This window comes from Motacilla alba, chromosome 13, assembly GCF_015832195.1.
Source record: "Motacilla alba alba isolate MOTALB_02 chromosome 13, Motacilla_alba_V1.0_pri, whole genome shotgun sequence".
Classification (NCBI taxonomy): Eukaryota; Metazoa; Chordata; class Aves; order Passeriformes; family Motacillidae; genus Motacilla; species Motacilla alba.
The window spans coordinates 15961442-15976613 of NC_052028.1; positions in this window are offsets into that span (position 1 = coordinate 15961442).

A 15172-nucleotide genomic window follows, 5' to 3' on the forward strand; every position below is an offset into this window, starting at 1 on the left:
CTGGAAGCTCCGGTGCCTGCTTTCCATCTGACAGCAGCACAGCTGAACCAGAGGGATGCAGAACTAATCCTGGGCAGAGGGGAGCCAGAAAGGGATTCCAGCGACACAAAAACCAGAGGGAAATGCTGGGGTCTGCGATCAGTATCTGTGACCCTTCATTTTCCGAGAAGTAGCAATGATAAGGCAGCTCTGCCCAGGTGAAAGATGTCAGCAGGGCTAATTGTGGCTGGGCAGGCTGATTCTCATGGCAGTGCTGTTATCTCCCTGGATTCCAGCTCCCAGCAGCTGCTGTCACTGCTCAGAATATCCAGCAGCAGAAGGGGGTAGAAAGGAGAGAGGGAAAAAAAAGGAGAAAGGGAGAAGCAAGGAACAAGAGGAAAGGAAAGTGTAAGAACAGACAGGACAGAAAGGGGAGGAACAGAGATGTGAAAAGATGAGAAGGCAAATGGGGACTCTGAGCTGCTCCACAGTTCCCTCTTACAGGGGTTCCAAGGGAGTGAAGCTGACAAATTGCTCGCTGTGGGTGTATTTCAAGAGGCAAGCTCAGCTCGACCCTTCCCTGAGGACACCCATCCTCTGCAGGGAGGGACTGGGACTCTGTGGAAGGCACGGGGAGTGAAGAAATTACTCCGGAGACATTACCTCTCCACTGCCTACTAATTGAGCTGCTAATGAGGCTCAGCCTGTGCACACAGCCTAGCGCAGAGGGGAGGCTGCTCTGGTCCCCAGAATCCCCCCCAAGAGCCAAGGGATGAAGGCAAAGCCAGGACACACAGCTTTGTGTCCACTACCACCACATCCTGCTATTCCTGCACCTGTTCACCCATTCTCTGGTTCCCTCCCCCTGCCCAGCTCCCAGATTTGGGGCAGCCCCAGCTCCAAGCAGGAAGGAGCTGCGGGCACTGCCCTGCACGGTGCCCAGCGCAGCCCAGCAGGGAACGTGCTGTGCCCAGGCTCGGCCAGCTGGACCTGTCAGACCTGCTGCAGGTGGCCCTCATGATTATTACCCTCCTCAAACCAGGTAAATACATGGTACAAGAGTCCCTGGGCCGAGGAGGTGACGCTGGGAAGAGCCACAGCAAAGGATGAAAGGAGCAAAGGTGAGAAGTGACTGGCCCCAAACCACGTAGCACAGCAGCAGCGCCTAGCAGAGCACAGGAAGGGTTTGTTGCCAAAACACAGGGGTCAGGAGCCAGCTGATATGTGGTTTGTTTTGCAAGACATCCACCTGGAGCTCCAGGTGTGGCCCAGGATCTCCTGGGTGCTGGTGGCTTCCTGCAGGCCAAGCAGGACTCCTGGATTTACAACACTGAATTAAAGCCAGAGCAGCGCTGGGTGTCCTGGCTCTGCTCGTGCCAGGCTGCAGCTCTGGGTGCTGGGGAAACATCTCCAGCAGAATCCTTTAGGCTCGGATGGAAAAAGTCCAAACCCCTCGCCACAACTCTTAGAGCTTCAGGAATAAACGTCAGGAGAGCAGAAAATAAGAAATCCTCCCCAGTCAAGACCAATGCCAACAAATCCAGTGCCAGCCTGACAATACCTGCTGGGTCATCCACGGGCAGCCGCTGGGGGCTCCTGCTGGAGATGTACATTGAATTATTACATTTTGGTTTTGTTTTTTTTTTCATTTTGCCTACTTGAATTTAAAATGACATCAGAAATAGAATCCAAGTTATGCCATCACGTCTCGAAATCCTTTGCGCTGCAGAGAAAAATTGCACAAATTATGGAGGATGAGAAGGTTTTAAAGGAAAGGCAAACTGCTGAAGTGGTGGAAGCCACACACAATGACCTGAACATGGCAAAAGACTCAACAAGTTTTGAGGAAAATAACTTTTACTGCAAATACAGAAAAAATAATCAGAATTGTTCATTCTGATTTATTCAATCGGTTTGAGTGGGGTACTTTATCATTCAGGTGTTAATTAATGAATTGAAAAGCAGGAAAGTTTATTTTCCATTTCTAGCCATCAAAAAGTCCAAAATATATTCTATTACTAAAACTGTGAAGACCTTGACCAGCAAAAATACTTTCTTTCACTCCCTACTTAAAAATTCCTTCAACAAATCAGCTTTATACACAGAACAGGCCTTGATACTTTTCAATTTTCATCTGTAGTTGACACATTAGACAGTTTAATTTAGATAACAATTCCTTCTCATTTCTTTTCTGGTTTCCCATTTCAATCCTGATAAATTTCATATATCACAAAAGAAAACCAAATCTTGCCAAAAACAAAGAAGGAAAACAAAAAGAAAAATATGCCCAGCATAATTTTCTTATGGAAGAAATTGTCCTGCTAAAAATCTGAATAAACGCCTGATAAGTGGAACAAAGTAAATGTATACAGGTATGGCAAATCCAGAACAAATTTTATGCAAGTGTTTAGGGCTCTGGTCAGCCACAGCAGCTCAGTTTAGGATCCCTACAGGATTTTGCTGAGGGTCACCACTCCTGGAGCAAAACCTGCCCCATGGGACCCACACCTCCATCTCAGGAGGAGTTTGGTACAGCAGCTGAAACCGTTGGCAAAGGTCAGTTTGTCCCCCACAAAAAAAGAAAGGAAAAAAAAATACACCCCCCCCCCCCCAAAAAAAAAAAAAAAGAAAGAGAAAAACACACACACACACACACACACAAAAAAAAAACAAACCAAAAAACTAAAAACCCCACCAAAACCAAACCAAAACCAAAACAAATAGGAAAAAAAATAAACCAAGAAAGTTTTCAGACTGGAGAACTTCAAGTGCAGCTTGTCCTGTCCCCAAGGTGGGGACCTGGGGCAGTAATATCCTAAACTGCTGCCATGAGATTCCCCAGAGCACCTCAGGCAGGAAATCTGACTGCAAAGTGTGAACCAGGATCCCTGCAAAGAGATTACTGCATCCCACATCAGTGTGGGACAGGACTGGGATTCAAAACTCAACTATCTTGATTTAAAGCATGATAACATCAGTGAATCCCTTAGCTCTGGAGCAGCCCCACGCCCAAACCTTCCTTCCTGTGCACGGTGAGGAAAAGGCACAGCAACCTGGCAAAGGTGGGTGAGGAACTTCCACCCAGCCTGCCCTGACACCGCCACATCTGTGGGGCAGCAGGAGGTGGGAGCATCCCCAGGGAGCCACTTTTCCCTGGGAAGGAAGGGGGCAGGAGCATCCCCAGGGAGGCACTTTTCCCTGGAAGGAAGGGCAGGAGCATCCCCAGGGAGGCACTTTTCCCTGGAAGGAAGGGCAGGGGCATCCCCAGGGAGGCAGTTTGCCCTGGAAGGAAGGGCAGGAGCATCCCCAGGGAGCCACTTTTCCCTGGGAAGGAAGGGGGCAGGAGCATCCCCAGGGAGGCAGTTTGCCCTGGAAGGAAGGGCAGGGGCATCCCCAGGGAGCCACTTTTCCCTGGAAGGAAGGGCAGGAGCATCCCCAGGGAGGCAGTTTGCCCTGGAAGGAAGGGCAGGAGCATCCCCAGGGAGGCAGTTTGCCCGGGAAGGAAGGGCAGGAGCACCCCCAGCTCTGCCGGGGTCCCCCAGTGGTCCCCCAGTGCTGCCAGCAGCTCCTGCAGCCCTGGCAGCCACGGGCACAGGTTTGGGAGAGGAGGAAGAGGAGGAAGAGGAGGAGGCCCTGGCCCCCAGCAGCAGTGCCCACCCACACTCCTCTCCCAGAGCCACAATTCCCTATTCTGCAGCACCATCTTCAGCAAGAGGGAGGAAAACCCCTTCTGCAGGCAGCAGCGGGAGGGCTGCGCCCGAAGGACCTGCGGCTCCAGCAGCAGCAAAACCAGCAACAGATGGGAGCTTTGGGTCAGGGGTGGGAGATCTGCCACCCCAGAAAAACCCCAGCACGGCCAAACGTGGGAATAGTTTGTGGGATTTGGTGTGTGGTTGTTACACTGCACTCGCAGCCCCTTTTCTGCCTAGGGAAATGCAGCACTGGGCTGCTGTGCACCCAGCTAAAATCAAATTATCTGCCAAATTCTCTTCTTGGGTTTGCTCCCAGCAGCCTGCCCTCCACGGCCACGTCCACGACAGGAAGGAAATGTGAAACAAATGTGATTTGCTCAGAGCCTAAAAAGTCAAATACGGCCCCACGACCTCTAACAGGTTGTCCCCAGCCCCAGAATTCTCTCCCGTGTGGATTTAGAGCATCAGGAAAGACCAAAAAAACCCTTTCAGACTCTTCTGCCTTGCAACTGCTGGTGGGGAGAGGACACAGAGCAGCTGGAGGTTTTTAATTTGTTTAAATTGACACTCCTAGTTAGGTCTCCTCGTTTCTGGAGAGGAGTTCCTTTTCTCCTGTCAGTATCCAGTTTTTATAACTCCGGGGGTAACAGCAGAGGAGGTGCAAGGACTTAAAATAAAAATAATATTAATTTAGAACCTCCAAAAAAATGGATGCTGGGCTCTGAAACAGTGGAAAGTTGATATTAATATAAGTAAACTCTGAGATATTATTTCAAGAGCTATTTTAGTAAAAGAAAATAAAATTTAGAGAAGGCTATTTTCAGGAAAGTCACACTCAGACCATTTGTGTCATTAGTTCTGAAGTTAGTAGCATTTTTTTTTAGGAGAAACATAATCCAAATGGACCAAAATGACCTGTCACTAATACATGAGATATTTAAAATTCTCATTTAATAGAAAAGCAGAACAATGGGAAAGCAAAGCTCGTCCTTTTGCACACTCAGGGAGAATCTGGCCCTTGGTGTCAGGCAGGCTGGGAGAAGATAAAAACTTATTTCTACTGAAGGAAAACCAGAGGAGGGTGAGAACAGCCCCGTGCCAGCGTTGACTCTCAGGGGTGAAGCTTTGACTCCTTTTGGCAGCACCAGCATTTCCCACCCAGCCCCAGCTCAATCTTCGTGCAGCACTGGGAGAGGAGCCCAAACTCTGTGAATTCAGGGATGTGCAGCCACAGATTCTGGTCGGGATTACCAAAATTACGGACATTTTGCCAAATTATCGGGGCGGCAGTTTGTTCCTGCGTCTTTTTTATTGATAAATTCTCTTGTCCTGTCAAGTGCAGAGCTGCAGCTGGGAGTGCAGCTCGCAGAGCCCTCATCCCTCCCTCCCTGCAGTTCCTTTCTGCTTTCACTTGAAGGCAACCTTGCACTGCTCATGGGCACGGGAAGGGGCTGGGGCAGCACTGCAGGGTGCAGGAAATGGATTTACAGAAAATCCTCAAAGCCTGGCAGAAGGCTCACGTAGTACCCACCTGTATGCAAAGCCTGAGATAGGAAATGCTGGCTTGGAAATGCCCTGGAGTGGACAGACATTGCTGAGAAACTGAACTAGAAACAAGTTTCAAAGGATGGCCTTGCAAAAAAAAAAAAAAAAAAAAAAAAAAAAAAAAAAAAAAAAAAAAATTGATACTTGAGAGAAATATAACTATGGAAGATGCATCGTAGTAAGACCCACAGGGGGTAATTTTAAATTATTAGCTTTAAAGCATTTACGGCATAGTGTGACTAAAGCTAATAAGCCATGAAACGCTTATAATGTAATTTAAAAATAGTTAGCTTTTGATTGTGATAGTGTAAATTATAATATCTGCATCATCTCGCCCTTCACATGAGACTAAAAATAGAATAGAAGTTTTTTAAAACACCCCTGGGTTGCCCCATCTCTAGTCTGTAAAAAGCATAATCCAACAGCACGGCTCAGGCTGGAGGGGCCCACAGAGGGTCCCTGGTGCCACCTCCCTGCTCCAGCAGGGCCACCCCCGAGCTCAGGGCACAGCAGTGTGTCCAGCCTGCTCTGGAATGACACCCCACAGCCCCTCCGGGCTCTGCTCAGGGCTGGCACTGCCCAGGAAAAAGGGTTTTCCTGATATCCAGGTGGAGCTGGCTGGGCTCAGTTCCTGCCCATCCCTCCTGTCCCCCTGCTGCCCCCACAGAGCTGAGCCCTGCTCCAAGCCCTCCCTCCCTCCAGGGGGCTCAGACACGGGGAAAAACAGCTTAAATCATTGTATAAAACCTGATTAATCAATATCTGAACACTGCTGGTTTTCCATGCAACTCCTCCGAAGGTGCTTTAACCCCTCTGTGCCCACGGCCTGGCGAGGAGCAGGGAAGAGGATCAGCAGCTGCAGGGGACAAACAACCCCTGCCTTGGCTCTCCTCCTCACCTACAGCATCAGCAGCGACCACACCAGCAGGGACAGCTCAGTTCTGAGTGGGGCCAGAACCAGCTGCAGAGTGGGATATTTCCTAATCAGCTGTCCCCAAGGAATTTTATCCTTGGATCCTCCTGGAGCTGCTTATCTGGGCCATTAGTGAACTTGTGAGGGACAGGTGAGATACAGCAGGCAGGCAGAGGGCAAAGGCACTGCCTGTCCTCAAAAGCAGGGGCTGAGAGCAGCCAGGCAGTTACAGACCTGTCTGTGATGCCAGGAAAAAAAAGCACCAGGAGAAATAAATACCTGAGAAAAGCAAAATGAACAGCAGGGCCTGTGAAATGATCAGCAGAGGGTGGTGCATGGTAATGGGGTTTGTGCAGAGGAACAGAGCAAAAGGAGATGCAATATAGAAGAATTTAAGAGTCCAAGGTTTTAAATTTGGCTTTTCCATTAATTTCAGGGAACAGACAGATTGATAAATTACACACATCCACTTCTTGACACGACTTTGGAAGGAACAGCCAATAACATTAGTGTGCATGAAGCTGCATTTATGAAGCCACTCTTCAAAGCAGAGCAGTATTTAACATTTTCTTCTTTTCCTTCTGCTCAAAATGACCATCTGGCAACAGATTTTCTGGAAGGAAGCCTTTTCTCTGGTTTCTGTTTGGGGACAAACCTGTGCCAACTTCCAGCAGTTCATGTGATTTAGGGATGCAGAATATAGTTCTCCTCTGAAACGTGCGTGGGCTTGGAGTCAAATTCAGACAGTGAAAAGATCTGGTGTGAAGCAAGCTGTGGGTTGCAGTGCAATTTTCTCTCTGAGCATGCAATGTGCCAAACTGGAGAGATTTGTATCCCTTTCCTTGCAGTCTCAGGCCAAATGGTAAATTCTGGATATTATCCCCAGTTGTTTTACCTGCCTAAGCACATCCAACCTGCCTGAGTTCTCAATAAAAACTCCAGGGAACTTTCATTTGGAACTGTAAGATGCAAGATTCTCCTCAGATTTAGCAGGCACAGTTACAGTCAATTAAATTTTCTATAAAAATAGAATAAAATCTCTCTGCAAGAAGCCAAGAGGTCTCAGGGGCAAACCTTCCCATTTCAGGAGGGTGTGGGAGTCTAGAAGGACTGTCCTAAAGGAAGAACAATTCTCTCTGTGCTCATTTTAGGAAAGACATCTGAAACTTTTAAGAGCTAAGCTGTCTTGCCTGAGCTCAGCCATCAGTGCACACAGAGAGCCTTGGAGACACAGGGAGGGGGAAAAAAGGCTCTTCTAATGACCTGCACTGCCTCTGCAACCATCCAGCCCCAGTTCCACCCAGTGTGGGGGCAGAGAAGAGGAAATGAAACCTAATTCCCCGCTTGGAAGCTTCAGGCCAGATTTCTGATCTTTTTTCCAAATGCCAGAGCTCTGAAACCTGGCTGTGTCCATCTGGGATGGGCGAGGAGCTGCACCCCGGGGCCTGGGGAGCATCAGCAGGAGGGGGAGCTGGGCTCCCCAGCTCAGGGTCACCAGGGGATCAGGCAGAGGACAGCCTGATAGATCTCTAGGGAATGCCACCAGCCTCCCATTATTCCTCAGAAAAGTCTCCAGGAAACCCTCACTGAATAAAACTTTTTTTTTTCCTTAAAGGTTTTGTGTTTCTGTGTCTAAAATTTGGGTGGCTGGTCTTAGAGGGTGTTATTTTAATGGATTGAAAATAACTTGGCTTTAATTGCTTGGAGATAAAATGTGGCTAAACAATATCTCCAAGGAAAGAGGTTTGTGTCTGGGGAAAAGAAGGAGGGAAATTGTGCCTTTGTGAACACAACGAAATGCAAAAATAGACATTAAAACCTGGGAAAAATTAATTGCTTTGTACAATTCCTTTCAGCTGTAACAGTCCCCACTTTTACTGTCACTTATTACATCTACATCAGCCAGCTGCACAGCCAAGGGGTGTCATTTGTCAGGAAACCTCCCCACACAGCTCGCGTTGCTCCCAAGGCAGCCGCAGCTCCAGCCCAGCAAGGAGCCCCCGGGTGTTTGCACTGCAGGGAACTCCTGTGGGTGACACTCACAGCTGCTTCTGGCACACACCAAAATCACAGGGTCGAGGTAAGAAACTCCATCAAGGCGTTCACATCAAGCAGGTTGGGGAAACTGGGTGAATCTGTGGCTCCAGCTGACAAGGAAAGAGCCGAGCGCCTCTCTGGCTTGGAGAAGCTGGCCTGGCTGTGTTTCACCAGATTAGAGCAGAGGAAGCCTCAGTTCCCTGTCTGTGGGCACAGATAACAGGCAGCATTACCTGCTAAAACCAGACAGCAGCAGGAGATGCTGCTCTGGGCTGCCAGAAGCTCTGAGCTTGCTCCCCAGACAGCTGTCAGCTCCTGGGACACACCAGCTGTGCCTTGGCTGCCCCCACACCACAATCTACTGCCCGTGTCAAATGTCCCCTTTCCCCAAGTCTGCAGGGCTCAGAAAACAGAGGATCCAGACAGTGCTTTATCTCAGTGACAACTTTTTCTGAAATCAGTAGGGAAAAACACGTCCAGCTATTGCCAAAAAAGATCTCCCACAGCTATTGGCACCGCCGGCCCCTGGTTACGTGGCTTCCCAAGTGGCACAAGGGATGACAGATTCATATTAATTCCAGTCAGCAAATGGATTATAAATACTCCCCCCGCCAGTTGCCACCTGATAGGACTGTCCTTGAGTCCTCCAATTGTGGAAGGGACTTGTCAACTCTAAATTTACCCACCAGAATGTATTGTATAAAACATAATACTCTGTGATCCTTGGTAGACACTTGTGCTGCAGCCCAGCACGGATTAGACCAGAAACTGCTGGTTCCATCAGCCAGCCAGACAGACAGACATCTCACTACTGCTTATCTCCAGCCTGGGATGGCAGGGAGGAGAAGGGGATGGGTTTGACAGGATGCCTTGGTGCCCCGGCCGTGGAGTTGCCACAGCGCTCGCGTCGAGTCTGAGTCAACCAAGTGATCAAAAGGCAGGCCCACCTCACACCTTTCTGATGAGGTAACAGCTTCTGTTCCCGAGGATGGCCTTTCCCAGCAGAAAAATGTCCCACCACCACTGATAAAAGTGAAGCCACTCGAGGATGGGGTGTCCCAAAGCAGACAGAGCTGATGCCGACAGGCTGAGACAGCTTTCCCTGTAAAAGGCAGGAAGGCAGGATGCTGCGAGCTCGTCCAAATGGACTGTTCACTTGGAGAGCCGTAATTAGATGGGTTTAAATTTGCAGAATGGAAAGTAAACAAAAAGCAAGAAGGAGCTCTGCTTTTTCTAGCTTTAGAACGGTCCAAGCGCCTGCAGGTGGAGCAGATGAATGTTGGTGGCACCTGTCTGCAGCAGATTTTCTCATCCCAGAGAAAGGGGCTGCCCGAGCGGGAGGACAGTTTGTAAACCATCAGTTCAGGGCATTTACCCAAGAGAAGATCCTTTTTCCCCCTGTTTCTTGTTCATGCACAAAAGCTTTCCAAACTGGCCAGCTGGAGAAGCCTCTCATCCCTGGCTCTCCCCCTAATGGAGATTTCACTGCTATTTCCATTATTTTCACTTACTAAACACTTTTTAGCAGCTGAGCCAAAAGGCACCTGGCTCTTTTTGGAACCTGTATCTACCTGCTTTATTTGGAAAACCTCAGGGGAGAGCAAGGCTGGAAAACAATGCATCAGAAAAATCCCAAGGATTCTTGCTTTGAGTGACTGTAACACATCTGTGCATTTAGGAAAATATTTCACCTTTGCACCAGGACCAGGAATTTTTCTTATCTACATGAGAATCACCTAAACATAGCCAAGTTACCCTCCATTTAATAGCAATTTCTCCATGCCTGGAATGCTGTAGCATCTTTTAACCTCCAGAATTCTTTTCATTCACGCTGCAACAATCTCACACGGAGTATCCCAAATCCATGGATGCTTTTAGCCTCACGGTCTGCACCTTAAATCCAGGGCTAAAATTCCTGGTTATTTCCTCTCCACACGTGGGATAGGCAAAGGCAGAACCTCTCACACCTTCAGAGCACTTGGACAGCCCTGAAATGAAGGAGGGGCTGAAAAACTCTGAGGTACGGGATCTTGCTGTGGAACAAAGCTGGGAGCTCAACAACAGGGATAAAACTAAAGACTGAATTGTTACTTTGCTGCACAAGCACTGTGCATCCTGTGCACTTCGGGATACTCAGGCTTTAGGGGGGAAAGGCAGAGCTGAAATAAACCCAAAAGCCTGACAGGGAATGTACACAACAGAGTCACATCCCGAGTGCTGAGGGCCTGGCTTTGCAGCTCACACCACGTCCCTTTCCCCTCGTGTTTGATATGTACAAAAAGTAGCTCAGAGTGACTCCAGTCATACAAGGGGCTTTTTCAAAATGAGGATTTACTCCAGGGCCAATGGAGCTTACAATAAAAATGTACACAGAGAGAGGAGCATTTTCTGCCCTGAAAACACAGAGCAGAAATCCCTATTGCAGGACATTTTATCCCACTGGAACTTTAATCCAGCTAATGCTAACAAGTGGTTCAGAATGAATGTGCTGGGAATGAGGACAGGAATGGGAAGGGGAATCTCTTTCCATTAGATCCCCACCATGTAGTTATCCCTGTCCATTGCCTCCTCCTGCACAGCACCAAAACCCTGAGCAGCAGCACAGCCGAGGATCAGCCTGCAGAGCCTCCCCATCCCTGGGGAAATTCAAGTTCCCAGGACAGGAGATACGTCGTGATTTTCCACTCTGTTTTGCCACAGCTTCCATCACCTTCAGTGCAGAGCTCTGCCTGAATGGGAACGACTGGATCAGGTTCATATTTTGTAAATATTATTGTTCTTCCATGAACTTTGGCATCGATGAGAGTGAAGCTGGAGAGGCTGGAATATGACACAAAGCTTTGGGGCTTGGCGCTGTTATTTGTCCATTTTTTAAAAAGTGGGGAGGGACAAGGAAAAGGATAGTTTAGAATTGTGGTTAAACACTTTTTTTTCCTCTAGAGACACTGAGGATTTTGGCTTTGCTTTGTTTATTCTTCCCTGGGACTAAGTAAAGTCATATTTTTAAACATAGGACATCGCCCCCTTTCCTTTCATATGCTGAAATCCTGAGAGTTGCTCTAGACAGGGCTCAGGCTGCTCTGGCTACTTGGAGCCAAATGCATCTTTCGAGTGTTTTCTTGTGGCCCAAGAACATATTTATTTTTTCAGTCATTCCACTTTGATGTACCTTTTTCCAGTTTCCAGGGGCAGCTCAGTTTTGTGACTTTCTTTCTTTTAAATCACAGTATGTCAATAAAATTTCTAATGTTTCCCCTCAGTTCTGTTATGAAAGTTCAAGCACGTGAGAGATCCTTGCAATTCAGATATTTAAAATTTGATCAGCACTTTAGGATCTCGTTGAATCAGTGCTTCAGTATTTCCTTGTTTCTCTTTGGGGAGTTTATTATCTTTTTACTTTTTTTGAAAGCGGATGCCTGATCTAACTCTGACACACAAAACTAAGGGCACATTATTACTGAGGCATGTTTGGACAGTGAAAATCAGTGTCCTGGCTGAAAGCATGGATGTACCCCCCCATTCCAGGATGGAAGCCATGGAGCAGCTAATCCTGAGCTACACATACAGAGGCAGTGATGGAAACAACTTCTGTTGGACGCAGTGAAGGGAAAAAAAAAACCTCAGAAAATAATTCAGGGTGGAGATTTCCACCTCCCTGGGCTGGCTGTGCCTAAAACCCAAAGCCAGGGAATGAAGATCCTGGAGCAGTCAGTCTCCCTGTGTGGACAGTGTCGAGTATCCCTGAGCTGGAGCTCGGGAATTCCTTGGGCACGAGGGGCTGTGCTGGGGCAGCTGCAGGGCTGGAGTGGGGAAGGCATCTGGGAAGAAGCACAGCAGAGCCTGACAGCTCAGAGAGGGCCAGATGTTTTCATCATTATGGAAAAAATCCGGTGGTGCCTCTTTGCCCAGAGAAACGCTGGAGGAGGAAATGTCCTCTTGAGCTCTGATCAAGGCTGAACATTGAAACTGCGCTGGGCCAGGGTCAGGGAAACAGCAGAAATCACAGGAAAGGATCTTTCCTGACTCCAGCTCTAACCTTAAATGTGAAGGTGCCCCGAAAAGCTGCAGTGCCTCCCCAGGGACCTTTTCCCAGATCAGAAAGCTGGAGACAGGGCCTGGCCATGGGGCCTGAGTGAGTTTCTCCAGCAGCATCATCCCCGTGCTCCCCTTGCAGCAGGTGCTGCCCAGGGATGTCCTGCACACACACAGACCCTGGCCATGCTCAAGCCAGGGGCTGGAGATCCCTGTGCTGGCTCTAAAAACCAGCTCTGAGGGAACCCGGCTGTCCCCCTGCCCTGGGGGGACACAAACCCCCCATCCCAAAGCCGAGACCCACCCAAGCCCCTTCTCCCAGGCAGCTCCCCGGGACTGATCCCTTCCCTCGGATTCCTGCTTTCCCAAAAGCAGATCCCCCCGGCCGGCTCCCCGCACTAATTTTAGCTTTCAGGCAGGGCAGATACGATGTCATTAAAAACCAAAAGTAACTCAAAGGACCGCCCGGGAGAAGAGAGGACAAAAGTGTAAGGAAGTGGCAACAGCCACCCCAAATCCTTCCCATTCTACAGGAAATAAATCCTGCCCGCGAAATTAAAGGGCGGTTGACGTTTTGTGCGTTTCACTTCGATTTTTTTGTTGTTGTTGTTGTTGTTTTTGTTATTTAATTGACAAATAGAAAAGGTGGCAGCGGCTGGGCTTGATCCGGGCAGGGATCGCACAGAGCTGGTCGGGAGGAAAGCACCGCGGCACCCGGGCACTTCTCCCTCCATTCCCCAGGGGGTTTTTTGTTAGATTTTCAGGGCTCCAAGAAAAAAAATATATATAAAAAAAAAGGCTGCCGTTTAAAAGGTGTTTCCCGCTCTACCTCTGAAAGACGGGCTGATAATTAAGGCAAAATTTAGGGGGAAAAATCAGACCTGGTTTTATTTATGCGACATTTCTTTGAAATAATAATAATAATAATAATAAATAATAATAATACTCGCGAAAATATCCAAAAATTGAAAATTTTACACGGAATAGGAAAAAAAAAAGAGCAAGGTAAAAACTTAGAATAACTTTTACAAGATTTTCGTTTCTTTCTGCCCTTTTGTTCTTGCCATGCCCTCAAAATATCTGTGTTTTATGTACGGTAACTTATAGATTCATCACGCTGATGAAAACCCTTTCTCCTGCGTGTCTTTACCCGTTTCTCTTTCTTATCTATTTTAATTTTGCAGGGATTTCTTCCCAAACGTTTTTTATCTACAAAAGAAGCCGCGGGAGCACGCGGAGTTTTTTTGCTTTCCGGAGAGGATGAAAAAATGAAACAATTCGGAGAAACCGATCCATTCCCCGTCAGATCTTTACAAAACCCACCAAAGGATTATTTCCCCTCTCCCAAAAAAAAAAAAAAAAAAAAAAAAAAAAAAAAAAAAAAAAAAAAAAAAACACCAAAACCAAAAAACAAACAGCTCAAAGTCCTGGTCCAGGCAGGGCTGAGCTTTTCCCGGTGCCTCCGTTTGTGGGATTCAGGAGTGGGGAAGGAGGACCCGGCTCTGCCAAAAGCATCTCAGGGCAAAAATAATCGCGGCTCCGAGAGTTCCGTGGTAGCGAGGAATATTCCTTTCTTCCTTTCTTTTTTTTTAATATTTTTGAATTTTATTTTGGTAGTTGTTGGTTTGTTGAATTTGGAGGGGATGTTGGTTTCTGAGGAGGGGTTGTTGTGGGGTTTTTTGAGATGATTTATTATTACCTGCAATATGCAATATTATTACCTGCTCACCCTGGGGAGCGCAGAACATTTCCCAGGCCAGCGGGGAGGCTCCTCGGGGCAGCCCAGCGCCAAGTGCGGCAAAAGCAGCGGCGCCCAAGCGAAAATTCGCTTTTCTGGAGCAAGGGGACGGGCAGGAAGGGCAGAGCGGCCATCCCGAGCAGGCCCCGCGGGAGCGACGGGGAAGGGGACAGGGACACACAGCCTGTGGCTTGCCCCGGGACAGATTTCATGGCTCTCCGGTGGTGGGTCACAGGCTGGGAGCAAAGGGGACGCGGCCGGGAGCCGCCGGAGAGGAGCCGAGGGTCAGGGCTTGTAACTCGAGTCACCCGGGTTCGTCCTGCCATCCGTCTCGGCGGAGCTGATCGCTCAGGAAGGGGCTGATCGCTCAGGAAGGGGCTGATCGCTCAGGAAGGGCCTTTTCCAGGGGGCAGGGGCCGGGATGGATGCTGCCTGCCGCGGGAGCCCCGGGGGAACGCGCGGTGCCCGGGCTGAGCCGGCACCCCCGGGCAGGGCGATGCCGGAACGCGGCGGGTCCCTCACCTCTGCGGGAGGGTGCGGGCGAGGACAGAGCACTTCGGAGACAAATTAAAGCCCGAACACCCTCTCATGTTAAATGTGACTCCCCCTGAGCGGCCCTGCCCTCCCCCGGGCTCCCGAGGAGCGCCAAGCGCGCACGGTGACATCGCAGGACGGATCGGATTTTACACGGCCAGCAGGAAGTACCCGAGAAGTCAGACCTTTATCTCCTCTGGAAAGCATCGTGCGGACAGACAAGCCGCAAACACCCTGAAATCTTGCGGCGGTTTCGGGCTTCCCGGCCGAGCCCCGCTCCCGTTCCCAGCGGAGCCGCGGGGACCCCTCTGCCCGGGGCGGGCGGATGGGGACAAAGCCCCGCCGCGTTTAGAGCTTTGTCCTTCGAAGCAGCCCAGACTTCCCAGTGCCCGGAAGGTATTTCATTCTTGAAACTGTTTTCCCGTCCATCACCGGGCAGCGGTGCGTCCCGGCCGCGGGACGCGTGCGACAAAGCATTGTCACATCAAAGTCTCGTCGGTCCTTTAATTCCCCGTCCCTAAAAACCACGGCGTGGCTCTTGCCCTGAGTGCTTCCCCGTGAAAACGTAACGAACAAGCGCTTTGGGGATTTCCTGGACGCGTAAAAACAACTTTTTCAGGAGCGCAGAAAACCGGCGGGTCCAAAACGAGCGCGAATAACGCGACCCCTGCCCGGGGACGGGGAGAGGGCGACGGGAAGCTC